This window comes from Lissotriton helveticus, chromosome 5_1 (genome assembly GCF_964261635.1).
Source record: "Lissotriton helveticus chromosome 5_1, aLisHel1.1, whole genome shotgun sequence".
Classification (NCBI taxonomy): Eukaryota; Metazoa; Chordata; class Amphibia; order Caudata; family Salamandridae; genus Lissotriton; species Lissotriton helveticus.
This window is the reverse complement of record NC_136065.1, coordinates 1,674,567,907-1,674,595,719: the sequence shown is the minus strand read 5'-3', so window position 1 is coordinate 1,674,595,719 and position 27,813 is coordinate 1,674,567,907. Positions and strand designations below refer to the sequence as shown.

At 46.0% G+C, this 27,813-nt stretch overlaps 1 long non-coding RNA gene across 1 annotated transcript; it reads left to right on the top strand.

The window, feature by feature from the left end:
• Window positions 1-27,152, top strand: LOC144753770 (uncharacterized). Its single transcript, XR_013594520.1, has 4 exons — window positions 1-91; window positions 12,430-12,810; window positions 13,537-13,706; window positions 27,017-27,152. It is a non-coding gene; the product is annotated as an uncharacterized LOC144753770 (long non-coding RNA).
• Window positions 27,153-27,813: the final 661 nt, after the last annotated feature.

The following is a 27,813-nucleotide window of genomic DNA, read 5'->3' as shown; positions in this document are numbered from 1 at the left end:
GGTTTTCTTAATTCAGAGGGCTCTTTTCCCAACTCCTGAAGGATGTCAACTTCGATCTAGCCGGAGTTCTTCCAACTTCGAAAAAGAGCAGGTAAGTGCTTCCTCTTTTAAATAGGAACTTTTATATTCCTATTCTTAGTGTTCCTCTTTATTATTTATCTGGTTGTTTACCTGCTTTTTTCTCCATTAAAATCTTCTCGTTCTTCTTTTCCTGGGTATATTTTCCCCTTCTTCTTCGTCTCCTGTTCTATTTATCTTCAAGAGACAGTTAGTTATAGATTCCTTACCTTACCTTAGAATTACCCCTAGGCATCATACTGAATATGGCAAATTATTTTTTAGCAGTACCCCTGCACGTCAGCAGGTGGCGCCAGTTGACTCTGCGTCCGTTGTTGGCGTCGTGGTTGCCGAGATGATGTTGCGGTGTCTACTTGGATGCCGCCCCTGCGCGCTGACGTCAGTTCTTTCTTTTTCCGCACCAGCCTAGCTACCCCTTTAGTCACTTTTTGACTAAACGTTTTCGATATTTTGTCAACTGTTTTTCTGAGTCTTCGTCAACCTGGTGCGCGAGGGATGTCCCACCGTCAGACCGGCTTCGAGCCTTGCGAGTCCTGTCACAGGCTGATGTCTGTGACGGACCCGCACCTCATGTGCCTATCGTGACCGAAGTCGTGCTCCGACTGCCGGGGCATGAATCCTAAGTCTTTGCGGGAGCAGTACTGAAAGTTCTTGGAGGCTGGGCGGTCGGCTCCGTGTTGTTGCCGGTCTCGTTCAAGAGGAAGGTCTCGAGGCCACCTGCAGAGCTCACACACCTCTTCGCACTCCAAATCATCGAAGTCTTTGGGTAAGTCAAAGCACAAGAAGAAGGCAATGAAGCACTGCGCTCTTTGCCTTCTCCCCATCGGGCGGTTGGCCTGACGAGGGACCAGGAGCATCATAGCGCAAAGGCTCCATCTCCAGTGCCTCCTTCAGAGACAACTCCACACCTTCCCCCATATCCAGGAGCTGGAGAGTCCCCTGCCAAGCTTCATAAGTTCTACGAGGCTTTGGGCAGCCCAACACCGCGGCGTGTCTTCGGGCCCCGCGGAGCCGGTCGGGGTCAAGTGCCTTTGACGTAGTCCCATTCCTCACCCCTGAGATGAACCCGGATCTGGACCAATGTCATCGACGTCAGATCTGTTGCTGGAGGATGCTTTTGTTCCTCTGTTCATCCCTGGTGTTCCCTACCACCCAGAAGGTGGTGATGAGGACTGGAAGGAGTCGCTTGACCCTTAAGTAGACCAGCTGGAAGAACCGGCCTGGAGAGAGGACCTGGGTGATACCAGTGGTCTGAACACTTCTTCAGACCTTGTCATGCTTTCTCCCCCTACCGTGGCTGCAGAAGAGGTAGAATCCTGCGCTGTGGTGGTGCGAAGGGTGCCTGAGGTCTTGGGCCTTGAGCTCCCTTCAGTGTCAGTCAGGAGTAACCACCTGACAAGAGGTGCTTCAGCCTGTGGCATCCTCCTCTGAACCTCTTCTGCCCTTCATAGAAGCCCTCAATGACGTCCTCCTGGGCACCTGGTCCAAGCCTAGCACAGGGGCTCCTGTGAAAAGGACGATCGACCGCCGCCATCGCCCGGCCCCGGGCGACCAAATTTTCCTCACCTAACACCCTTCCCCCAAGAGATTGGTCGTCCAAGCCTCTTCCTCCAAGGGCGTATTCCCTTCTGCCACCCCAGATAGGGAATCCAAGAAGCTGGCTCACCTTGGGAAGCACATGTTTTCTTCTGCAGCTTAGCACTGCAGTCTGTGAATACCTCATGCCTCTTGGGCCCGGGGGAGGCCCAAGCCCTTCTTTCCCAGGCAGTGGCGGATGGGAGAGACAGTCAAATTCACAATCAGATGTGGACTGGATATCGCCAACTCACTAGGCAGAACGATTGCCACATCGGTAGCCCTTAGGCACTATGCCTGGTTGAGGACATCTGGCTTTTCGGGGGCCGTCCAGTCTACTTTGATGGACATGCCTTTTGATGGCCGTCGCCTCCTTGCAGACAAAGCAGACTCAGTGCTGGAGCGCTTTTAAGACTCTCAGGCTACGGCCAGATCTTTGAGCCTCACTGCAACTTCCCGTCCACTCCAGTCCGCTTTTTGTCACTTTCGTGGCTACAGAAGGGATGCTCAGCCACGTCTAGCCCAGTCTAGCCACCAGTCCACGCAAGCTGCCCAGCCTCTGCATGCCCGTGGACGTGGGACCCAGAGATCTCCCAGGTCTGGGAGCCAGTGGGTTGGCCAGTCCCCCCTTTTCCCCTGCAGCAGCCTCCAAGCCTTCCTAGTCTGACCTTTCAGGGCCACCAACGGCCAGTGGGCAGCAGGAATGGCCATCACCTCCTCCAGTGGCAATCTATCACGCCGGATGGGTGGGATTTGCAAATAGTCCAAAGGGGCTACTCCCTCCCCTTTGAGACTACCCCTTCCTCCATGCCACCGTCTTTCGATTGCACATCGAAGGATCATTTGGCCCTTCTCCGCCAGGAAGTCTCAGCTCTCTTGGCCAAGAGAGTTATCGAGAGGGTCCCTGTTGCCAGAAGTAGGATGTGATTGCTATTCCCGCTACTTTCTGGTGCCCAAAAAGGACAAAGGCCTGCATCCTATTCTAGACCTCTGGGCCCTCAACCGCTTCCTCCAGCAGGAGAAGTTCCAAATGCTCACCTTAGCGCAGGTCCTGTCTGCTTTCGACCCTGGAGACGGGATGGTGGCCTTTGACTTGCAAGACGCCTATTTCCATATTCCCATCCTGCTGGCCCACAGACATTTCCTTTGGTTCACGGTTGGCCAAAAGCATTTTCAGTTTACCATGCTCCCCATTGGCCTTACCAGTGCCCCTCGAGTGTTCCCGAAAGTGATGGTGGTGGCCGCAGCTCATCTGCAGAGATCAGGGGTCCCAGTCTTCCCTTATCTCGATGACTGGTTGTTGAAGGCGTCCTCGCCCTAGGCTGTCGTCTCTCACCTCCAGACTACGGCAGACCTCTTGCACTTGCTGGGCTTCACTATAAACATGTCGAACTCACAACCGGCTCCCTCTCAGATGCTTCCTTACATTAGAGCTGTTCTGGACGCATTGCAGTTTTGGGCCTATCCTCCCGAACAGCGAATACGGGATATTCGGGCTATTACACTGATGTTTCAGCCTCTATCCTGGATTTTGGTAAGAATGACTATGACGCTTCTGGGCCTCATGCTAGTGGATCATGCCAGGTGGCATATGCGGGCTTGGCAGTGGGACCTGAAGTTCCAGTGGGGTCACCATCAGGGGATTCTTTCCGATTATGTCCAGATTTCGGAGGGAACTGTAAATCAATTGCAGTGGTGGCTGAAGAACCAGGCTTGGGTCAGAGGCAGGTCCCTCTCCCTTCCCCAGCCAGATCTACCAGTGGTGACAGATGCATCACTCCTGGGATGGGGCAGCCATCTGGTAGAGGCAGAGATCAGCGTTGGCTAGTCTCCTGCGAAGTCTGGGTTCCATATGAACCTGCTTGAACTCCAGGCAATCTGCCTGGCTCTGAAAGCATTCCTTCCCTTTCTCAAAGGGAAACTGGTGCAAGTATTCACCAACAAACCCACCTCCACGTGGTACTGCAACAAACAGGGCGGGTGGGGTCGTGGACCCAGTGCCAGGAGGCTCTTCCCCTCTGGACATGACTGCAACATCAGGGCATAGCTCTGGTGGTTCATCACCTGGCTGGTTCTCTGAATGCCAGGGTGGACGAACTAGCCGTCTGTGCCTGGTAGATCACAAATGGCGTCTTCATTCGAAGGTGGTGCAAGGTCTCTTTCAACAATGGGGAGAGCTTTGATTAGGTCTGTTCACCACCGAAGAGAATGCACAATATCAGCAGTTCTTAATGTGAATGTGAATGTGAATAAGTGTGAATTACCAAGGTGGCACTAGCTCAGCGACACTTTTCGTCGCGAGTGGAGATGCGGTCTCCCGTATGCCCGAGTGCTGAAGAAGATCAAGTATGACTGTGCCCAAGTTGTTCTGGTGGCTCTGGACTAGGCACAAATGTATGGTACCCAAGCTCCTGAGGATGGACATCGATCCTCTGATCTGACTGCCCCTCCGGCAGGATCTTCTGTCGCAGCAGCAGGGGATTGTTCTTCACCATAACCTGTCCGTTCTCCACCTCCTTTCATGGAGATTGAGTGGCGACCATTCACAGCTATTGACCGTCCACCCGAAGACTGTAATGTCATCTTGGCAGCCAAGTGTCCCTCCACGAAAACTGTATACGCCTGTCAATGGAGCAAGTCTGTGGTATGGTGCGCAACAAAAGTTGTGGATCCCCTCTGTGCCCCCCTTTCACAGATCCTTCTGTATCTTCTTTCTTTAGCCCATCAGGGCTCTGCTCTGGGCACTCTTAAAGGCTACCTGGCAGCTATTTCGGCTTTCCTTCGGCTACCAGATCATCCATGCCTTTTCAGGCCTGATATAGTAAAGAGATTCTTTAATGACATTATTCATCTATTTCCTCCTTCTCCCTTCATAATGCCCTAGTGGGCCTTGAACCTTGTTTAAACTTATCTTATGTGTTCTTCCTTTGAGCCTCTTCCCAACTGTTCTCTCAGGCTCCTCACTCTGAAGACTGCTGTCTTTGTTGTTATCACCTCTGCTTGCAGAGTGAGTGATCTTCAAGCTCTAGCTTCTAAGCCCCCTTTCTTCTCTGTGCATCCGGACAAAGCGGTGCTTAGGGCGAGGCCTTCGTTCCTTCCTAAAGTGGTTTCACCTTTTTACATTGGACACTTTTCCCACCTCTGAACCATTATAAGGAGGAGGATATACTCCACCATCTGGACCCTAAACATGTGCTATCCTTCTACTTTGACCGCACAAAGGAATTCTGGGTGAATGATCAACTCTTCGTTGGCTATGTAGGTGCGAAGAAAGGTCGGGCCGTTCAAAAGGGTACCATCTCTTGATTGGTTGTTGTTGTATTTGCCAAGTGGTTGTTTCAGAACTTTCTTCTTAGAACCAATGACATCACAAAATGTGATGTTATGCAACATAGAATGTGTTAGAGGCATTTGACTTTCTGGACTTAGAAGACTGAGGTCTGGTTCGTTGATGCTGAGTAAATATGACCATATAAATAAATACTACATTTTATCTTTACTTTGAAGATTCATCTTTATTACACTGGCGACGAGGGACCCTGCTTGATTGGGGACAAGGTTTCTCAGCATCAATTCCCCTGCCATGGACTATTCACGAAGTTTTGACCTTTAAACTCTGGATTTACTGGATTTACTGGACCTGACATTAATTTTTTTCATCATTTATTTTTTATTCGAGCTGATTTCAATTCTACTTTTGGGAGTTCAAATTCGATCAACTGGAATTGCTTTGTACCTTGAACTTGATCATTTCTGTGCAGTAACTGGCGGCAAGATATCTGGCAAGATCGCTAAAAAACAACGGAAGCTCGTAAAACTGGTATTTGTCTCAAGAAATATTTCGGAAGGTCGACACTTCTACCTAGAGGTATTTCATTTTACACTGTCATGTTTTATTAGGAGCAGTTGTTGTGGTGACGGTCTAGTTGTTCTCAGGCCGGAACCGGAAGGGGAATTGCGGAAGCGGAAGGCGACCGTGTTAGTTAGGCGCCGACCGCAGCTCGCAGAGCAGTGTTTCCCGGCGCTCCGGGTTGTAATAAAGAAGTTACTTAAAATAACGGAGAGGGAGTCCATTATTTACGTACTTCCACAATGGCGACGAGGTGTGCTGATGCACGGCTGCTGTTATTGTGAAGTGCAGCCCGCCGGGTCACCGAACAGCACGCGACGGACGTTCCCGCTTCTTCATGGGACGCCCAATCACCCGGAGCGCGGCAGTGGGACTGCGGTGCAAGCGCTCAGCCCAGCAGTGCCTGCAGACGGCAGAGACCGTCGGAAAACGGCCGAAACGGAAAAAATAAAAACGAAACAAGTAGGAACAATAAAGTGAAAAACATAAAACAGCAGGAACTTGACACCTTTATCCAAGACAAAGGCATGCCACTACGCACATGCGCGTCTTGCCCCATGTAAACGAAAGATTGTGGGCAATAACGTGGCCAGACTTCCAGTTCGACGCACGACCTGCCCATTTAGCTTCAGAGCGCCGAGAATCCGGCGCCAGCCGTGGTTGGACATGTGGGGTGCAAGGTGGACAATCTAATTGCAGGTTAGCGGGCAGGGGCACGCTAACACGTGGCACAGCACCCAGAGCAAGCTGGCGGAGAAATTGGTCCAGAGTGGACGGTTGGAGGTAGACAGTGGAGCAGGGCAACATCCCCTGCAAAGCACAGCCGCAGTGTCTGGCAGCACAACCACCAGCGGAGATAGAGGGGCGGACGTGGACACAAGGCAAGCCCCGGGCAGCCCTCCCAACCGTGACACCACAGCACCGGCAAATCCCGCCTTGGTCAGGAAAATGGCGGCGCAATCCACATCCCTCACGCAGATGGTGCCTTTTCTGCCTTCCAGAGGAGAGCCTGCGATGCCCTGGGAGGACTGGAAAAGATATTTCCAGAACTATTTGGAGGCGCTCAAAGAGGAAGGCGGAGCAGCATACACAAGTAAGCGGCGGTTGAAAATACTACTACACAATTTGGGCCCGAAGGCATCAGGGTGTTCGACACCATTGTGAAGGGGCAAAGAGACGATGATGATGACGATGTTTTCAGCCACGCTATTTCAGACCTGGATGCGCACTACAGGCCCGTGGTGTGCGTGGCCATTGACAGACACAGTTTCTATCACAGGAAGCAGGCAGGAAGTGAGACGGTGGATGAATATGTGGCGGCGCTCCAGAAATTGGCCCTCACATGCAAATTTGGTCCCCTCCATGATGAGCTCATCCGTGATCAAATCATTATGCACACGACGAGCACGCACGTCCAAGAGAAGTTGTGGGTGAATGGCGATGCATTACTGAAGGAAGTTTGGGCTTTGGTGAAGAAAGCGGAAATGTCAAAAAGGTGTGCGCAAGCGGCTAGAAAGGACACGGTGGGCGCACAGACTGTTTGCAGGATCATGACGAACTATAGAGGAGAGAAGACCAAGCAGAGAGACACGACGAAGAGTCAAGACAATAAGAGAGGCCCACAACCGACTGGAGGTACAGGCCAGAAAGCAGGCAGAGGGGGTAAGCCAAGTTGTTACCGTTGTGGGAGCACAGCGCACTTGGGAAACAACAAGGTATGTACGGCGTTCAGGGCGAAATGCACATACTGCAGTACTTTCGGACACTATGAGAAGGTGTGCCATCGCAAGCCCAGGGGAACAACGGTCAGATATGTGGACCAGGAAACACATGAAGAAGAGGCGAGCTGAACTGATGAGGAAGACCAGCAAGAGTTTCTATACATCGACGCCCAAATATTGGATGTAGGAGGTGCAGAATCGGAAAAACCAAAGCTGGACATGCATATAGGAGGAGTGCCTATAGAAATGATAGCGGACAACGGAGCACCCATCACCATAATGCAAAGACAAGTATGGGACAGAGAATTTGTGACGAAGGTGAAGGAGGAACTACGTCCAATGGATCTACGACCAGTCACGTACACGGGACAGAGGATACCCATGTTGGGATACTGCCCTTTGTTGTTCGAGTTCAGGGGTCGACATGCCATATGCAAGCTGTACGTGGCTGAGAAAGGACCATCTGTGCTCAGTTGGAAAGACCAGGGAGCGTTAGGAATACAACTCAATCCTGGAGGAGTGGAGAAGATTCTGCTGATGGACATGGATCAAAAAGACGACACCGAAGCATGGCGCAGGGAGTACCCCAAGGTATTTGAGGGACAGATAGGAGAACTGGCCAAATACCAACACCTCATCAAGTTGAAGGAGGGAGCGACACCCGTGGTGCACAAAGTAAGGAACATCCCGCTCAGATGTCGGGAGGCGGTCCAAGCGGAACTGGACCGATTGGAGAAAAGCGGAGCGATACAAGCCATAGAGAGCTCGGAGTGGCTCTCGCCCTTGGTGGTGGCCCAGAAGCCGAACGGGAAGGTGAGGCTATGCATCGATCTTAGGGAATTGAACAAAAACATCTTAGTCGACAAATTCCCTCTGCCCCGCATCAACGAGATGTTAGCACGAACGAAAGGCATTAAGTGGTTCTCCACATTGGACTTATCCTCAGCCTACCACCAAGTGAAGCTTCATCCCTCTTGCAGCCACCTCACATCTTTCATCACCCCCTTCGGTTGCTACAAATTCGTCAGAATGCCATTTGGGTTGGCATCGGCAGCTGCCGTGTTCCAAAACCTCATGCATAGGCTCTTCAGGAAATTAGACGGTGTCCAGTTCTTCCAGGACGACATCCTGATCATGGGAGCGTCCAAACAGGACCACAATGAGAAGCTGCATCAGGTACTGCGCACATTACAGACAAACGGATTGACGGCGGAGTGGTCAAAGTGCAAACTCTGGGTGCAGTCAGTGACGTATCTCGGACATGAGGTGAGTGAGAGAGGAATAGAGCCAAACAGGGCCAACGTGCAAGCCATCTTGGACGCGCCACCCCCAGAGAAGAAGGAGGATGTCAGATCGTTCCTGGGGATGGCAGAGTAATATAGCAAATTTATTCCCAACTTTGCCACAAAAACACACTGCATGCGCCAACTACTCAAGGAAAAGAATGGGTTCCAATGGAAGGAGGAAGAACAGGAAGAATTCTCCAAGTTGAAGCAGGAACTCAGCACAACGATACCGTTGACAGGGTTTGATCCCGATGCGATCTCCATCCTCACCACCGACGCAAGTGAAAAAAGTCTGGGAGCAGTGCTGATGCAGAAGTCGGAAAGGGGTGAGATGTCTACCATCAGCTTCGCGTCAAGGTCCTTGGCGCTGAATGAAGAAAAGTTCAGCGTCCTTGAAAAAGAGATGCTGGCAGTAGTGTGGGGAATGGAGAGATTCCGGCAGTATCTGTGGGGCGCAAAATTCCTAGTGAGGACTGATCACAAACCTCTAGTAAAAGTATTGATTTCATGCGGCCATGCTCACGCCACCCCCAGAATTGCCAAAATGACACTGAGACTTTTGGATTTTGTGTATGATGTGGAGCACATTCCAGGGCCACAAAACAAGGTGGCTGACTTCCTGAGTCGGGCAGCAGCAAAGGAACGGGCCGACGGACAAGAGACCCCGAACTGGGATGGTTATGTGGTGGCCACCATTCAGGACATGGAAGGTGTAATAAGTGCCCAAGAGTGTGAAGAAGCATTATTGCATGAAGGACACCAAGGTATCACCAAGACCAAAGCCCTGGCGAGGCAGATGTACTGGTGGCCAGCCATTGACTCCCAGGTGGAGAGGTATGTAAGACAATGCGAGTCGTGCGCCAAGGCAGACAAATCCCAGAGTGTAATGAGACCTCCATTGGGACGATTCCCCATACCAGAAGGACCATGGGAGATGGTGTCCGTCGACATCATGGGACCCATTCTAGACACGGAAGGACTACAAAAATATGTGGTGGTATTGATTGACAAGTACTCCAAGTGGCCGGAGATTGACGTGAAGGAAACTATGGACACGGAGGCCGTGATATCCTTCTTAAGGAATGCGTTTCTCAAGGAAGGAATTCCTAAAGTGATCATTTGTGACAATGGACCGCAATTTACATCTGTGAAATGGGAAGCGTTTGTGTCAAGAAATGGCATAGAAGTCAAACACACGCCCATATATCATCCCTCCGGGAATGGACAAGTTGAACGTTTCAATAGGGTGATTATGGGCTCCATTCAGGCGGCCATAAGTGATGGATTGGACTGGGAGAAGGAGTTACCCAAAATGCTATGAGCCTACAGGATCACACCGGGTAGCACCGGTTACAGCCCATTCAAAGTGCTACGAGGAAGAGAACCCTTCACAAATGACAATGCGGTGTGGAGGCAGATGGTTGTACAGAGCAAGTGGTACCCAGCGGTGGTCAAGAGAAACCTGGAAAGAGCGCAGGAAACATACACCGAACATTTCAACAAACGGAATGGTGTCCAAGGAGTGACGTTAGACAGAGGCGATTGGGGAGAGTGAAAATACCCACGCTAAAAAGAAAGGGGGAAAGTAAGTTCACCCCACCCCTACAAGTACTTGAACCGTATGCCAGATCTGCACTGCTCAGCGATGGTAAAGTGTGGTCGCAGGACAGGATGGCTAAGTGTAGCAAGATATTGAATTGGGGAACAGACAAAGAAGGAAGGAAGGAAAATGCGGAGACGAGTGAGGATGGATGTGATGGACAGATATATGAGCAAGTAGAAGAAGGCAGACAGCAAGTGGAAGGTGGAATGGGAAAGGAGAACGAGGAGGTCCGAGGACCTAAGGAAGAGGAAGGTGAGGACTGTGGAAATAAAGGAAATGAAGAGATCAGAGTGAAAGCAAGGACCGAGGGACGGAGGTCAGAAGGACAAAGAAGAGCACAAGATGAAGGTATGAGAACGACGAGAGCTGGGAGAAGTGTGAGGATGCCGGAGAAGTACAAGGACTTTGAGATGGACTAAAAGTAAGGTGTATAAATTTAAATGTTGCATAAAGGGGGGAGATATGTGGTGACGGTGTACTTGTTCTCAGGCCGGAACCGGAAGGGGACTTGCGGAAGCGGAAGGCGATCGTGTTAGTTAGGCGCCGACCGCAGCTCGCAGAGCAGTGTTTCCCGGCGCTCCGGGTTGTAATAAAGAAGTTACTTAAAATAACGGAGAGGGAGTCCATTATTTACGTACTTCCACAGTTGTCTATTCAGCGTTAAAAAAGCATCTTTCAAAAGCTCATTATTTGACTTGCCTTAACGATCTTGACTCGTGATCTTGTTCAGGCTGTAGAGCGACGTCACCATTGAACTCCTCTGAACGGTCCTTGCCAGCTCCTGGATAAACATCATCACGGAGCTTGTCATGACGCAGGGTCACGCAGCGTGACCTTGCGTGTAGGCCATTTCCTTATTTATCTTTCTTCCTCTGCGGAGATTTATGGGGGAGCCGCAAACTTCTTCTTCGTTCTCCTGATGTATGTGTAAGTTTCAGCGACAAATTCAAAACTTGACTCTTGGCAAGCTGCATCTTCTTTTAATTATATCGGGTTATTTCTTTTTGTGAGTATTTAACTTTGGATAACAATTCTGAATCACTAGCAATTACAAGTGGAGCGCTACATTCAGATTACAGTGCTTTTGGACTATAAACAAAAATTACTTCTGTTTTTTGTTGTTGACTTTAGTCAAGATATTTACAGACTACAAACTTGGAACTTCACTTTATATTATTCTAACCAACTTTCGGACTAACAGGCACATTCATCAAGCATTTAAGAACTCGCAAATTTTGCGAATCGCAAACAAATGGCATTTGCGATCGCAAAATACTGTGTAGCAATGCATCAACGTTGTTTTTTTTGCGAAAAACTGTAATTTTTCTTAAAAATTAAGAATCGCAAAATAATTCTGAGAAAACATTTGCGATTTTTTATTTGCGCCTCCCAAATAGCGAATCGCAAATAAAGAATTGCAAATTAAATGCATAAAAAATTGCAAATAGCAAAATTGCAATCGCAAAATAAGAAGGAACACAACCAGGTGGTAATCATGATTGAAAATTTCATACAGCTGCAAATCAACTCAAACTGATTTAAACACACCCATAATGAGCTACCATAAGTCACAATGGCAGGGCTGCTGGACAGAGACGGAGGCGAATCAATGAGCGCATCTTCAGAGTCCGCATAACTTTGCTAGGACAGCATGAGGACGAGATATAAGATAAGTATAGGCTGAATGCAGCAATGATCCATGATCTCATCAATGAATTGGACCCCATCCTGCAATGACAGACCTGTAGGACCAATGCCATCCCAACACATGTAAAGGTCTTATGTTGCCTACACCTACTGGCGTCAGGCAGTTTTCAGGGAGTAATCGCAGTAGCTGGAGGTGTGTTGCAAAGCACAATTTCAAGAATATTCAAAGCATTCCTCGATGCCATGAAGGTCCGGATAGGCTCATATATCAATTTCCCTACCACAGCCCATGACATTGCCAAGACTAAGCAGGAGTTTTACCAGATTGCAGGTTTCCCACATGTTTTGGGTTGTATTGATTGCACACATGTGGCAATATGTCCCCCTGCAGCACAGGAATATTTATATAGGAATAGGAAATGTTATCATTCCCTCAATATTCAGGTTGTCTGTTATGCCAAAAACATGATAACTGACATTGTGGCGCAATTTCCCGGCAGTGCACATGATTCATATATATTCAGGCAAAGTGGCATTCACACCCGTCTTACAAGGGGAGAATTTGGAGAGGGACATCTGCTAGGTAAATATGTGCAATACATTGTCACATTCATTGTACGTATGTCAATGTGAAACAACCACTGACCCCCTTTGCTTCCACACATGTAGGTGACAGCGCATACGCCTTGCGGAATTACCTCATGACACCTTACCTCAATCCTACAACTGCCAACCAAGAGAGGTACAATGCAGCACATATATCAACCAGGAACGTCGTAGAGCGCACATTTGGGCTGCTGAAGAGCCGATTCAGATGCCTCCATAAGACCAGTGGAGCACTGAAATACAACCCTGAACAATGCTGCAAGATAGTTACAGCATGTGCCATGCTGCACAACATTGTGACAAAGGGAGGAATGGAAATGGAGCTGTCTGACAGCGACTCGGAGGATGGTAACCAGCAAGTGCAACACCACTGTGCCCTACAAGGATCAGGCGCAGCAGAAGGGCGCAGGAGAAGACTGGAGATCACACAAAATTATTTCTAAGGTGAGTAAAGATGACACAAAAACAGTATTTTGCAAGCAAAGTAAGCTTTATGTAAGGAAATAATGACCAGGGTGTTGAAGCACACTTTCAATGTGACCAGTGGCACATGAGTCTTGGTAATAAACATGTATGGATGAAAAGTAACAAATACTTGAAAGTCAGTCATAAGGTCACATTGCAACAATGGTTACGTCACCATCTTTGTAAATCAGTGTACATGGGAGCCTAGCGCTTTCTCCCACGAACACCCAGACGCCTGTCAGTGCCAGCATCTTCATCCGTCACGTTGGGAGTGGAGGGGGTACTGCTGTGTGTGTTGCGTCTCACTGCAGTGGCAACTGGCATTATTGTACTGCCCATGCTTGAGGCATACTCACTACCCTCTTCCTGTGCAGACATGCTGCCTGCACTAGTGGATGCATTCATCATCTCCACAGCATTATTCACCTGGTCCAGTGCCTTGGCTACATCTCCACTCCAATGGCACATTTGTGTTTGCTTGGTCACGGACGTATGTGCCAGCAGTGCAGTTGTAGTGGCCAGCCTATTGTTCGACTTAACATACATTTTGAGGTGCTGCATAAGTTGCCGATGTTGTCTATTATGAGATGCACGTCCCTCCTGCATGACCCCGGTCAGTTGCTGCACACTACTGGACAGTACTGCTATGTTGTCTGCCATCTTTGCAATTTCCATCTTCACTAATCGTGTGTTCTTGCTCTGCAGGCGATGTGTACGAAGCATCTGTCCCTCCAGGCCACCCCAGACCTCATTTGTCTGCTCCGCCTGCTGTGTTCTGCGTGCTCTACGTCTTCTACGCCCAACTCTGAGATTGCCTCTGCTGACCTGTGCTGGTGGAGTTGTGATGGTAGTACTTTGGCGATGGCTGCCCTCAGGTATTGCATTGCCCTCATCATCTGACACCATGGGAACCAGTGTTAGGACAGGTGCCCTGCGTGAATTTGGTGCACTTGACTGTTTAGTTGGCAGAGCTGGTGTGTCCTCATGTTCAGATGCGCTTGAGTGCTGTATTTCCAGAACCTCACTATCCCCAGCCTCTACACGTTCTGCATCTGTGAGGTTAAACAGTGCAAAACAGCATTAATTTATGCTTGTGAGGTCATGTCACAGTTATCAATGTATTAAATTTGTCATTAAGTTGAACATCTGCTACACTATTTGTAGTCGTTATTTTGCATATGTGTGTGTTTGTCATTGTAACTGCTTGACCTGCCTACATCTCCCATAATGCACTTCCCTTTCTGAAAACATTGTGTAGTAGATGCTTTACAGTGTGCACTTATGCTGTGCTGAGCTCAGGTTGTGGCTTTAGTAATTGGGACAATGTCAACATGCATTCATCTTACCTTCAGATGTGTGTGCAGTTCCTGAGGTGTCTAGCTGTGTCACACCAACAACAGCTTCAGGCTTGTGGATTCCACCAAGTCCTCCATGGGAGTGTTCCCAGTGTCTGTTGGTGTTCCCCCTCCTGTCTTCCTTGCCTCCTTCAGCCGGTCTGCAATGAGCACCTTAGCCCGACTGCGCAGATCGGACCATCGCTTTTTCAGCTCTTCAGTGGTGCGGTGTGTCGCCCCAATGGCATTTACTCTGTTCTGGATCTGGATCCATATTTTACGTTTCTCCTGCTCTGGTACTTTTAATGAAGCTTTGCCAAACAGCTTCTCATGGCTGTGGACTACTCCCTCAATGAGTGTTTCAATTTCTTTCTCTGAAAAATTCAATTCTCTTTTCCTGCCTGTTTGGCTGTCCTCTGCTGTTTGTGCAGCTTCCATTTTCAGTTGGTTGCAAGGTGTTTGCAATCTCTCTCTGTCCCACTCCTGTTCTGCTCCCAGAGCCAGCTCACTCCTCTCCCTGAGCCTCTGCACTGAAAATGAGGCTTGGAGTGCTCACTTCCTGGTTCTGATGTCATCAAGCTGCATCAATGTGCGACTCCGGAAATTGCGATTTCGCTAATTGCTAAATCGTAATTGCGAAATCGCAAAACCTGAAATCGCAATTTTTTCTGCGATTTTTAGCGATTCTTTATTTTATCGCAATTTTTATGTTGCATCGAGTTTTGCGATTCCTTATTTGCAATTCCTTAAAAATCGCAAATAAGGAATCGCAATTTTATATGATGATGCATGTCCCTGTAAGACTTTCTACAAAGACTTTATTTATTCTTAGAAGGTGAGAACGGTGACTACATTCTTTATTTTGACTTATTTTTTTTTAATCAATATTTTGTAGTCTAATCTCAAGCTTGTCATGGCCTCTTCCACCAGCATGTCACAGCATGTCACAACCCCCAGCCTTTATTTCAGAAAAGGGTGAACCAATTCTTCCCTGGAAGAGGTGGAGAAATGTATTTGATTCATACATTTTAGCCATTGGAGGTGAAAAGTTTTCAGCTTTTAGGAAACAAGCTATACTTTTATATAACCTAGGGGTGGAAGGGCGGAATGTTTACGATAGTATGGACCTTATAACTGTGGGTAGTGGTGAAGGTGAGCCTAGTGATGTTTATGAGATGTCCATGTTAATGTTAGAGAGGTATTTTGGCCCTCGCATTATTATAGTTTTGGAAAGGCATACATTTTTCACTAGAACTCAAGGACTGAATGAGCCAGTAAAAAGTTATGTTGGATCTCTCAAAACACTGGCGACAATATGTGATTTTGGAGATCTTTCTGACTCATTGGTAAGAGATCAGTTAGTGCAATGCACTAATAGCACCCGGGTTCACGAAAAGCGTCTATCCAAGTATCCTAGTTTAGTTGAGGCAGTTGCTATAGTAGAGGGAATGGAGAATACTTCTTCCTGGGTTAAAGAAATGAAAAGAAATCATGAAGATAAGAAAGAGTCTTCAAGTAGTGTGCATGCACTCACTGAAAGTGAGAGTTATGAGGAAAGTGTAGCTAAAATCTCTCCTGTAAAAAAAGGTAAAAAACAAATCAGATAAAGATCCTCACACGCGGCCATCTAAACCTCCTTTTGCAAAACCTGATTGAGTTAAAGTTCTCCCTCTGGAAGCAGTGTCAGTGAGAAGAATCTTAAAGATACGCCCAAACCAAAATGTTTTAGATGTGGAAGTTTTTCTCATTTTTCAAATAACCCTCAGTGTTATGCAAGAGAATCAATATGCATGAAATGTGGAGTAAAGGGTCACTATGCTCGTGTGTGCAAGTCAACACAGAATGTTGGTAAGAATGCAGAAGTTGTACGAACTGTGATTAACAGCATAAGTGATGGTAACAGTGGCATAGACACAGATAAATTGTCAATGCCTGAGTGTGATGTGCTTGTCAATGATTTTGATTTCGTAGTTCTTGCTGACTCAGGGTCTCCATTTACTATGATTGGTAATAAACAATGGGATGAGATAGTAGGTTTGGATAGCACTACTTTAAATCCTCCTGACATAAATCCAGTTAGCTACGGGGTGCAAAGATAAAGGTGTTGGGATAATTTGAGGGTTTTATCCAGTTTAAAGACAGGAAGACTGTTGGTAAAATGTATGTAGCGGAAAGAGGTGATCATTTATTGGGATGGAGACATCAACGCGACCTGGGAATAATTTTAAATCCTTGTGCTAAGGACCCCAAAGATCAAGTAATGTTAGTCAACACACCGGGTGATCAGCAAGACTTGTACTTTAAAAAATTCCCTAAAGTGTTCACTGATAATCTTGGTTGTCTGAAAGGTTTTGAGCACCGCATAATTCTGAAGAAGAATGCAGTACCATGCGTGCATAAGGTCAGAAAGGTACCCAACATGATGATGGAACCGCTGAAAAATGAGTTGGATAGGCTATTGAAGCTAGGAATTATTAAGGAAATAGAAGCATCATAATGGTTGGTCCTAATTGTTTTGGCCCCAAAGGATGGTGGGACCAATGTCAGAATGTGTGTGGATTTGAGGAGTTTGAACGAGTGGATGTGGGTTGACCGGCAACCGCTGCCTAATATTTCAGAGTCGCTCAGCATTCTCAAAGGCGCCTGTGTGTTTAGTGTATTGGACTTGTCGTCTGCGTACCACCAGATTCCCCTGCACAAGGATTCGAGGCACCTTACTTCTTTCGTTACACCTCTGGGAGCATCTTGTTTTTTAAGAATGCCATTTGAACTGGCATCAGCAGCAGCATGCTTCCAGAGGGTCATGAAGAAGGTGCTGGAGGGTGGTAGAAACATAATGTTCTTTCAGGACGACATTCTGATCTATGGGGAAAATGAGAAGAAGAATAGTGATACCGTGCAAGAAGTTTTAGAAAAGTTAAGAGTCAATGGACTGACTGTGAAAAAATAAAAATGTCGCATTGGTGTGGAAACTGTGTTGTATCTGGGACACATAATTTCTGGTGAAGGGATACAGCCAAAGTCGGAACTTGCGCAGAGTGTAAGAGATGCCCCCAGGCCTACTGACAAAGATCAAGTAAGGTCATTCTTGCGACTTGCAGAGTTCTATTCTAAGTTTGTTCGTGGATTTGCTAGTGTGACTGAACCCATTAGAACTTTATTGAAGAAAGATTGTCAGGTGGCTTTTGATACTATAAAGAATGAAATTGGTAAAATGTCTACTTTAGGACATTTTGATGTCAACAAGAAAACCATCTTGACCACTGATGCTAGCCTTGAAGGTTTGGGCGCAGTACTTTCTCAGATGGTCGACGGTGAGGAGAAAACAGTAGCTTTTGCGTCAAGAGCACTCAGAGATGCAGAGAGAAATTATTCATGTGTGGATAGGGAAGCTTTGGGCGTGTTATGGGCCATACACCATTTTAGGTTTTATCTTTGGGGGATTCCCTTTCTTGTAAGATCAGACCATCCTCCTTTGGTACAGATCTTTTCGTGTAGACACAGTGAACATATCACACCAAGGATAAAACGTTGGAATGAAGGTTTACAAGAATATAATTTTAGAGTACAGTACATATCAGGTTCGAACATTAAGTCTGCTGACTGTCTCTCTCGTTTGCCTATTGAAGTGAAAGCAACAGTGTGTGAGGTGGAGGGTGTTTATGGAATAAGTGAGTCTAGTGTATTATGGATGACTGAACCTGCCTTGTCCAAAGATGAGTGGTCAGATGCTGTGGACAAGGATGAAGAACTGGCAAAACTGAGAATGTGGATCAATCAGGGTTGGCCTGAGTACAAGGTTCTTGAGCAAGATCTCAAAGTGTATTGGACTGTGAGGGATGAACTTTCATTTACGTTTGGAAACCTCATGAGAGGTGAGAGAGTGATTCCACCAGTTAAATTTAGAAACATGATTGTTAACACTGTTCATGAAGGCCATCTTGGTCGGAGCCTCACCAAACCTCGGTGAGAGAAAGATATTGGTGGCCTGGAATGGATCGTGTGATTGAGGATGTGGTGAGAGAGTGTGTGACTTGTGCTGAGAGTGATTAATCTCGCAATATTAATAATGCACCATTATCTCCAGTTGATGTACCTGATTTGGTTTGGTCTAAACTTGGATTAGATATCATGGGCCCCTTTGATTTACTACCTTCTTATGAACGCTTTGTAATCCTTTTGGTTCATTATACGTCAAAGTGGGTTGTTACCAAGTGTGTTGCTTCTGTAAATACTAGGATTGTTTTAGATTTTCTCAAGGATGTTTTTGCTTCAGAAGGGGTTCCCAAGTTCTTGGTGTCAGACAATGGTGTACAATTTGCATCACATGAGATGAGTGATTTTCTTAAGGACAATAACATCATCCATCAAAAGACTGCATTGTACTCACCACAAACCAATGGCTTCACTGAAAGGATGAACAGGATTGTTAAAGATTGTGCACAGCATGCTATTAAATCGAAGTTCTCCTTTAGCAGTATCTTAAGATACACATGGTGGGCACACCGCACTACACCCAATGCTATTACTTTAAGATCTCCATTTGAAGCATTGATGGGTAGAAAGGCTGTTTCAAAACTTAATCCCAGTTGGTTGCCTGAGTGTTCTGGTTCAAAATTATCTCAAGAAGAGGGACGTTCCAGGATATCTGAGTATCAACGTAAGTACAAAGAAGGATATGATTCCAGGATGCATGTAAAAACAAAAAACATGGAATGTTGGAGATAAAGTTTTGATAAAGAATCCGAAACATACAAAAAAAAGGTATGAGTTCCTTTATTGGTCCATTTACCATTGTATCCATAAAGAAGAATGTTGTAAAAGTTGATACAGGGAGCATATGGAGTATGTCGAGGTTAGTGAAATGCATGAAGCACCCAAATTGTGATAAAAGAAAAATTGTACAAGATAGTATACCAGTTAGTAGATTTAGGAACATGTCAGTGAAATTTAAAGACTATGATTTAAATTGATCATTATGCTTACTCTTGCTTGTTTCAATTATTAGGTTGTATTTTGTTTATTTTTTTTTATTAGTAAGGGGGATGTGTTGTATTTGCCTAGTGGTTGTTTCAGAACTTTCTTCTTAGAACCAATGACATCACAAAATGTGATGTTATGCAACATAGAATGTGTTAGAGGCATTTGACTTTCTGGACTTAGAAGACTGAGGGCTGGTTCGTTGATGCTGAGTAAATATGACCTTATAAATAAATACTACATTTTATCTTTACTTTGAAGATTCATCTTTATTACAGTTGTCCTTTGCATAAAGATCTGCTATGTTTTAGTGAAAAAGGAACCTCCAGTGTGGCTATGTGCTTATTCCACTAGAGCTACAGCAGCAACTGCTGCATTGGCACATGGAGTCCCAATCCTTGACATCTGTCAGGTAGCTACGTGGGCATCCTTGCACACGTTCAACCAGACAATACTGCCTGTACAGCTCAGACCGGAGGGACGGCTATTTTGCCTGTTCAGTCCTCCAGGACTTTCTGGTGTGAACTTGGTTCGCAGACCCTCCTCCGGGGTTAGTATTGCTGGGGTATCTATTCTAAGGTAAGGAATCTATAACTAACTGTCTCTTTCAGATGAACAAGTTACTTACCTTTAGTAGCGATAAATCTGTAAGAGATATATGTTAGTTATAGATTCCTTGCCGCCCCACCCATCCTCCCCGCTCGGCAAACTGGCTTCTAGGGATAGAGACTCCCTTGTGATTGTGCACCAGTGATCAGTGTCTTTCATGGCTCTGCGCTTCTGGCATGGAAAGTCATGTCAGAACTGACATCAGCGCGCAAGGGCTGCGTCTAAGTAGACACCGCAACATCATCCAAGAGACCACGATGCCGACGTCGCATGCAGAGTTGACGAACGCCACCCACTGATGCGCAGGGGTGCTGCTAAGAAACAATTCTCCAGATCCAGTCTGACGCCTGGGGGTTATACTAAGGCACTTAATCTATAACTAACATATGTCTCTTACAGATACAGTTACCGAAGGTAAGTAATTTGTTCACTTAAACATATGAAACAAAATATATTTATTCTGCCATCTGTCTCCTAGACCTGCTTCTTTGTTATATCAGTGGCGTAACAATAGCCCCCGCAGTGCGGGTGATGGCACAGTGCATGGGCAGCGGGCCTCTGTGCTGAGAACTCCTGACTGGGTCAGGAGTGCGGGGGCCCCCCTCCATATACTTTGCAGGGGGGCCCTCCTCAAGTTTTATTTACCCCACTGTGTTATATCCACCATATTGAGATTTGGAGATAGGGTGGTACCAAGAGCCTATTAGAACACAAGAGTTCTCCACCAAAACCTTGTCAGATGCCATGTTCACACTGTGGCTGGGTGTCCATGCTGCCTGGGTTGTTCCAGTACTTCCAAGCTCCTGGTGAGTCACATGGAGTGTGAAGCGCAAAGGGCAGGGCCGGGACTTTAGAATTTAGTGTTCGATGCAGGATGTCCCACGCTGGCTTGGGATAGCTTAGTCAGAGTGATTGGGGGTTTGAGCTTCAGATTTCCCAACATCATGCTGGGACATCATATTACAATATATTATATGAGAAGCAGGGCATGGGGGGCGGGGGTTAGTGACAGGAGAGAAGGAGAGGACCAGGGATTGTTAGGAATATTTTAAACACAATATTTTGCTATATAAGCAATACGTTTTAAGACCTTCAAAACAGAGACGAGAAAAAAAATGCATTTTTGTGTGTTTTTGTCTCTGTGTGTATGTACAAAGCCCAGGTGAAATCCGACATACACTTCATCATACCTGACTAAAAGCACCTGTATCTAATTACTAGATATTACATTTATTAGGGAGCTAACACTCCACCTGAAGTCACACCCCTGATGTCACACTTAGACAATCTTTACTATCAAACAAATGCCATGAGTTCCCCGTAAGAGGCAGCAACAAACCTCATAAATGGCCCTTTCCAAGATGGTAGTCTGTCCATTGCAGGATATCGTAGTTCTCAATCCAATATGTAGCAAGGACTTTTTCTGTGATATCAGTTCCTGTTTGAACCTTATATAAAGGAGGATTCATTAGAGGAAGAAACATTGCAACACAATTTGTTCACTGATTTTCCGGTAAGGTCTTCGCCCGTTGCTACGGTTTTTGTCACCGATTTTTGCTTTTAGAAGGTTGGATACTTTTCCTTTCGGATTCTATTCAGACTGAATCTTTTGTTCTTCCTGATTTCAGGAGGAGTTTGGTGGCTTACTGATTTCTCCAGTATTTTTCAGCTTCAATCAAGAATCACAAGATTACCAACCCTTTGTGAGGTTTTCCTCCTAGCAGGGACCCTGTTGACTAGATACTTCACACACTTCACATATATTGTTCTGTCCTATCAATCAGGTGGTTAAAAAGCCTTCTTTCATTTCTCAATCTTGAAAACTGTTTCTTGAACGCATTCTTCATATACAATATGCCTTTATTTACTAATACCCTGATCCCTTTACACATGAAATGAACCAGAGATTTAATTTATAGGTGGGTTAATCCTCACCTCATATTGCCGTTGTATTCTCATATTGCTGTTAGATTCATTTCATATTACCCTTTTGTGGCCTTACCCCACTTCCTACCCTCCCTCCTCCCCGGATCTGCAATTTATGGAGATCCCACCCCTCCCTTATCTCTCCCCTCTCTCAAGAAGGATCTGATCTGATATTTTATACTTTATTTAACGATTTACCGAGTTACCCCCTTTCCCCCTCGCGAGCCCGCAATCGTTTCTACTCACTCGCTGAAGGGAAGTTGTTTTTAGCACATTTTAAATCTTCTTGGAAGGCGCGTGTAACCTGGAGCGGTAGGCCCGGCATGCGCGTGTAACCTGGGGCGCTGGCCCGACATACGCGTGTAACCTGGGGCGCTGGGGCGCCCGTCCGATACACGCCTGCAGACTAGGGCGCTGGGCCGCTCACCTCAAATGAAGCGCCGCATGCAGCCGCCTTCCGCCTCGTTTCGGCGGAGCCCCTTTCCCTCCGACAATCCCTCATCTGCCGAAAGCAGCACCATAACGCGCATTAGAGGAAAGTACCTCGGCGAGTCTCACGCTTCGTGAGTGTCTCGCCTAGGGACTTTCCTCTGCCGTCTGACAGTTGATTATCAGCTGTTTCAAGACACCTCGGCACCGAGACTTCACCGTCATATTTAGACAATTTTAAGCGCAAAGCCTCACAAACAGAGGTTTTAAAGACCCCTATACCCTTATTCCTGCGCCCTTATATCGTTTTTTACAAGAAAACAAAACAAAAAAAAACAAAAAATCTTCCTTATTCCCATATAGCATTTTGCTTAAAAAAAAAAAAAAAAAAGGGGGTTTATTACCTAAATTAAGATGGATAATGCTTCTGACTCAGACTCAGAGGGCAATAATGCTACAACTCCTTCCTTTAATAGGGAGGATTTTCGATCCATGATCCAAAAAGAAATGAAGTCCTGTTTAAGGGAGACCTTCGCTAATCTTGCCCCCTATAAAAGACCTCTTCTTTCCCAAGAAGAACTAGCTGATACGTTTGCTGGTCCAAAAGCGGGAGCAAAACGCACAAAGAAAAATAATAACATTTCTACTGGAATGCAGGTGAGCACGGGAGGTCCTAGCACCTCTGATACTGTTGGTGGTCTTAGCACCACAAAATCCTTGGGAGGTCCTTACACCTCAAATAATAGAGATGTCTTCTATGACTCACTTCCTTCGGGTGCCCCTTGCGGCCCAAATACCTTGGACGCCCTTAGCGGCTCACTATCCGAAAGTGCTCAATACTACCGAGATGGCTCCGATGATGACGATGTTATGGATTAAGACGAATACGCCCTGGACTTAGATGACGGGGATGTTGGAATTTTTGATGAGGAGGACGAACTCCCCTCTACATCTAAAGATTCTATCCTAAATCCCTTGGGAGAAGAGATGTTCTCCCCCTTAAATCTAAAGCATCCCCGTTCCACTCTATGGTCTCCACAGGAACACGTATCTAAATTTATAAAAAAATGGATCCGTTTCCCTCTCGAAAGAGGGACAAGAAATATCCTAAGAGCCGAATGCTCTAGACCCTCAATTGACGAAAAGGCATGTTATGCCCCTAATATGGATCCTGAGCTAATTAAATACCTCTTTAGACTTGGGCGCGACCCCAGAAAGGGTCTTGGGAAAGCCTTTAAAGGATGCCAAGATCGCCTGCTGGATGTACTTGGCCCACTAAGCAGGATTCTGGACTCCGCCGAGGAGTGTTACCTCAAAGGCACCCAACTTGATACAGACCTTATAAGGGGTTGGAGTCAAAGAGCCCTCATTCTCCTTGGTAATGCCAATTCCAGCATTAACGCCGAGAGACGTAGACTAATCCTCTTTAAACTAGATCCTAAACTTACAGACATGGCCGACAAGGAGCCATCCTCAAACCCAAAAGGCCTGCTCTTTGGCGAAGAGCTTATAAGATCTCTAGGGAAATACGTCTCGACCTTTACTGCACTCGACAAGGCACAAAAGAATATCAAACAAGTGTTCAGTAATAATGTTTTCGGGAGGGCCGGAAGAAGGGGCCTTTCTTCCGGCCGATTCAACCAGAGGCCCTATCAGAGATCACGTCCTTATGGAAGAGGTGGACAACAAAATAATTATAACAACGGCTTCTACCGTGGAAGAGGAAACAGAACCAGAGGTGCAAGATCACGAGCTTCCTTCGCGTCAAACCCTCCAAGTAAGTCTCCAGCTTTCACCTTCCCCATCTATCCCTCCGAAGGTGGGAGGGAGACTCAGCCTTTTTTCAAAAAAATGGGAAGAAATAACTCAAGACCCTTGGGTCCTCTCCACAGTAACAGGCTTTATGATAGACTTCACTCAAACTCCTATTCAAACCTCTCTACCAAGAGATATTCCTATTTCTTTAGAAAAAGAGAAAATAGTCGAGGAAGAGATCCACTCTATGCTGGAGAAAGGAGCTATAATAGAAGTCCCCTTAGATTCTTTAACCTTCGTAAGCTCTTTGTTCCTTGTAGAGAAAAAAGGAAAAGGTTGGAGACCAGTTATAAATTTGAAGGGTCTCAACAAATTTCTGGTCTACAGGCACTTCAAAATGGAAGGAATACATCTCCTAAGAGACCTCCTTCAAAAAGAAGACTGGTTAGTAAAACTAGACTTGAAGGATGCCTACTTCACTATCCCGATGGCGGAAATACATCAACCTTACCTACAGTTTCTCTGGAAAAATCATCTTTATCAGTTCAAGGCTCTCCCCTTCGGACTTTCCTCCGCCCCTTGGTGCTTTACCAAGGTAATGAGAGCAGTAGCCTCTTTCCTAAGAGAACGAGGAATTCGACTTATCATTTACCTCGACGACATTTTGATTTTGTCTCAAGATTTACCCCAAATTCTTATAGACCTGGAAACGACTATGAATCTGTTAGAGAGTCTAGGCTTCATCGTCAACAAAGAGAAGTCTATTCTAACCCCCTCGAAATCTCTAGAGTTTTTGGGTTTCACTCTAAACACTTCCAAGTGTCTCCTCCTTTTACCTCCTTCAAAGATCTCGAAGATCAAGAAAGAGATTCGTCATGTCCTAAGGCAGGAGGACATCCCTTTAAGGGAACTGGCGAGACTTCTAGGTCTCTTATCATCCTCCATCCAAGCGATTTTCCCAGGCCCCCTGAATTACCGGGCCCTGCAAAGGATAAAAGGAAGGGCGTTGAGATCCGGTCTCTGGTACGAAGACCGAATCACCTTAGATTTAGAGGCCAAAGTAGAACTGAACTGGTGGTTAGAGAACCTAGAAGCTTGGAATGGGAAAGCAATTTTCGGTTCAGAACCGGATTTTGTCCTGGAATCAGACGCTTCCCTTCATGGTTGGGGTGCTTGTTTCCTAGACCAGAACACGGGTGGTATCTGGTCTCAGGAGGAGTCATCTCACCACATCAATTTCCTAGAACTTACTGCCGGTCTATACGCCCTTATGAGTTTCAAGCACTCAATTCAAGGGAGATCGGTTGTCCTGAAAATGGACAATGTTTCAGCAGCGGCCTACATCAATCGCTTGGGAGGTACCAAGTCTGCCGACCTCTCGAACCTAGCAAGGAAACTTTGGATGTTCTGTTTAGAACACAACATTGCTCTCAGAGCGGAATACTACCCAGGGAAGTCGAACATTTCTGCCGATTGGAATTCCAGATTCCTTTCAGACTACAGCGATTGGAAACTGAACGTCGCTGTCTTCGACTCACTAAATTCCTATTGGGGTCCATTCGAGATAGACCTATTCGCGAGCCGTCTCACCTCTCAAATAGAGCGTTACTTCAGCTGGATGCCGGATCCCGGCGCACAAGCAGTGAACGCATTTCTCCAACCCTGGTCAGGGATCAATGCTTATGCTTTTCCCCCATTCGCAATGATCCAGAGAGTCCTGCAGAAGGTGAGGCAGGACAGATGTTCCCTAGCCCTAGTAACTCCTTTCTGGCCATCACAGGCGTGGTTCCCCACTGTTCTGGAACTGACCTTCGAAGTTCCATTTCTCATTCCTTCCCTGAAAGATCTCCTTACGGACGTAAACGGGGATCCTCATCTAATGACCCTATCAGGGAGTTTGAACCTTCTTGCCTGGAGAGTGTCAGGAGATCTAACGAAGTCTCAGGACTTTCGTCATCAGCTTCTACTCTCCTCAGAGAGTCATGGGCACCAGGAACTCACTACAGATACAACAATATCTGGAAATGCTGGTTTCGTTGGTGCTTGGAGAGAGACTTGGATCCCACTCAAGCACCTATTGTTGATATAGTGAATTTCCTCGCTGAACTCTTCGACAAAGGATTGAGTTATAGATCAATAAACTGTTATAGATCGGCGATCTCTGCTGGTCATGTCCTTATTAACGGCAAGTCTATTGGTAAAAATGTTATCGTTTGTAGGGTGATGAAGAGCATTCGCATAAAAAGACCCCCAAGACCAAAATATGACTCTCTCTGGGATGTAAATTTAATTCTAGATCTCTTCACTTCCTGGCCGGATAATCCTCTTTTGAACAGAAAACTTCTTTCTTTTAAACTCGCAACTCTTCTTTGCCTCATCTCCTGCCGTAGAGTTTCAGATGTTAAGGCTCTAGAGATCTCTAATAGATCTTATAACTTATTTGGAGTTAAATTTGAAATCTTTAGAAGAACTAAGACCATGTCTGATTCAATTTTTTATCCCCGTTTTGATCCTTCTCCAAAACTTTGTGTTGTTGAATGTATGAGAGCTTATGATAGGACAATGTCTAACCTTCGTCCTCTCAATGAGAATCAGCTTCTCATTTCCTTTATTAAACCTCATAAGGCTGTCTCTTCCACCTCGATTGCCAGATGGGTTAAATCTGCTATGTCCCTAGCTGGTATTGATATATCCAAATTTCAGGCCCATTCCGTTAGAGGTGCCATGGCAAGTAAGTCCCTTTGGTCCGGAGGTAAGCTGGACGATATCCTTAAAGCTGCCGACTGGTCTAACGCTAATACCTTTGCAAGACATTATTGTAAACCTATTGATCACATGTCTAATGTAGTTTTACAAGGCTACCAACATGCATAATGTAGCCTCCGTTCTTGTAATGAAATTGCGATTCTCCTATTAACATGCCTAGAGAATCTAGATTTCATTAAAGACACGGAGGCTCACATTATCCCACCCATCCCTTCCCTGTTTGGGTGTGGATATATAATTTATATTCTAAGTATGACTTAAATATGATATGATGTATTTATGCTTATACTAAAATGTTGTTTATGACTATTCAATTCTTTTTCAGGATTTGTTTATTTATGATTACCCCTTTTAGGATACAATTTTCATTGTCTCCTTTCTTTCAGGTAATCCTTCCACCTAATTTACTTTGGATGTTTCATCACCAAGAGACCGTCCGGTTGACTTCTTCGTTTGTCCTCTACTTAGAAATTTCTGGAAACTACTACATCTTCTTTCTTCGCCTGATTTAAAAGAGGCTGATGGTTGCTATGTTCTGTCTATTACTTCTTCTCAGTGTTCTTATTGGAACCTTTATATTGTGATGCGACTGGCTTGGATCTGCAATTAAAAGTCATTGCATAATGTGAGCCTCCGTGTCTTTAATGAAATCTAGATTCTCTAGGCATGTTAATAGGACAATCGCAATTGTTCTGTACAAAGTAGTAATGTGGCTAGTGGTAGAAGTCACCCTTTCATTTGTCAATCAACAGGCTTTCTGAATATCCTGTTGTAGACATTCTGAGGCCTTACATTTGGTATGCTGGTGGCTAGTTAGCCTCTATGAATACAAAACAATCCTGTGAAAAGGGAGAATGCATACAACTCATTCTTGGGAATGAAAAATAAATCAACATCATTATCTGGATATTTCACCTGACATCAGACGTATGCCTACATTCTCAAGTAATTTCTCCCGTTGATTATTTGTTCAATTCTTAATGTTCCCAGTAAGAGACTGTGCACTTCAACCAGCATAACACAGACCCTCAGCACACGTCTGTCTGCGATTGTTTGTGGAACATGGAACTGCGGCTGGGTGAGGTCCTCCAGGATTTCAAGCTACTGCTACGAGCAACCAATGCTGAGATTTTCCTCATCGTGGAAGGGAGGGCCCTGAGTCAGCATTGAAGGAGTTTCATGT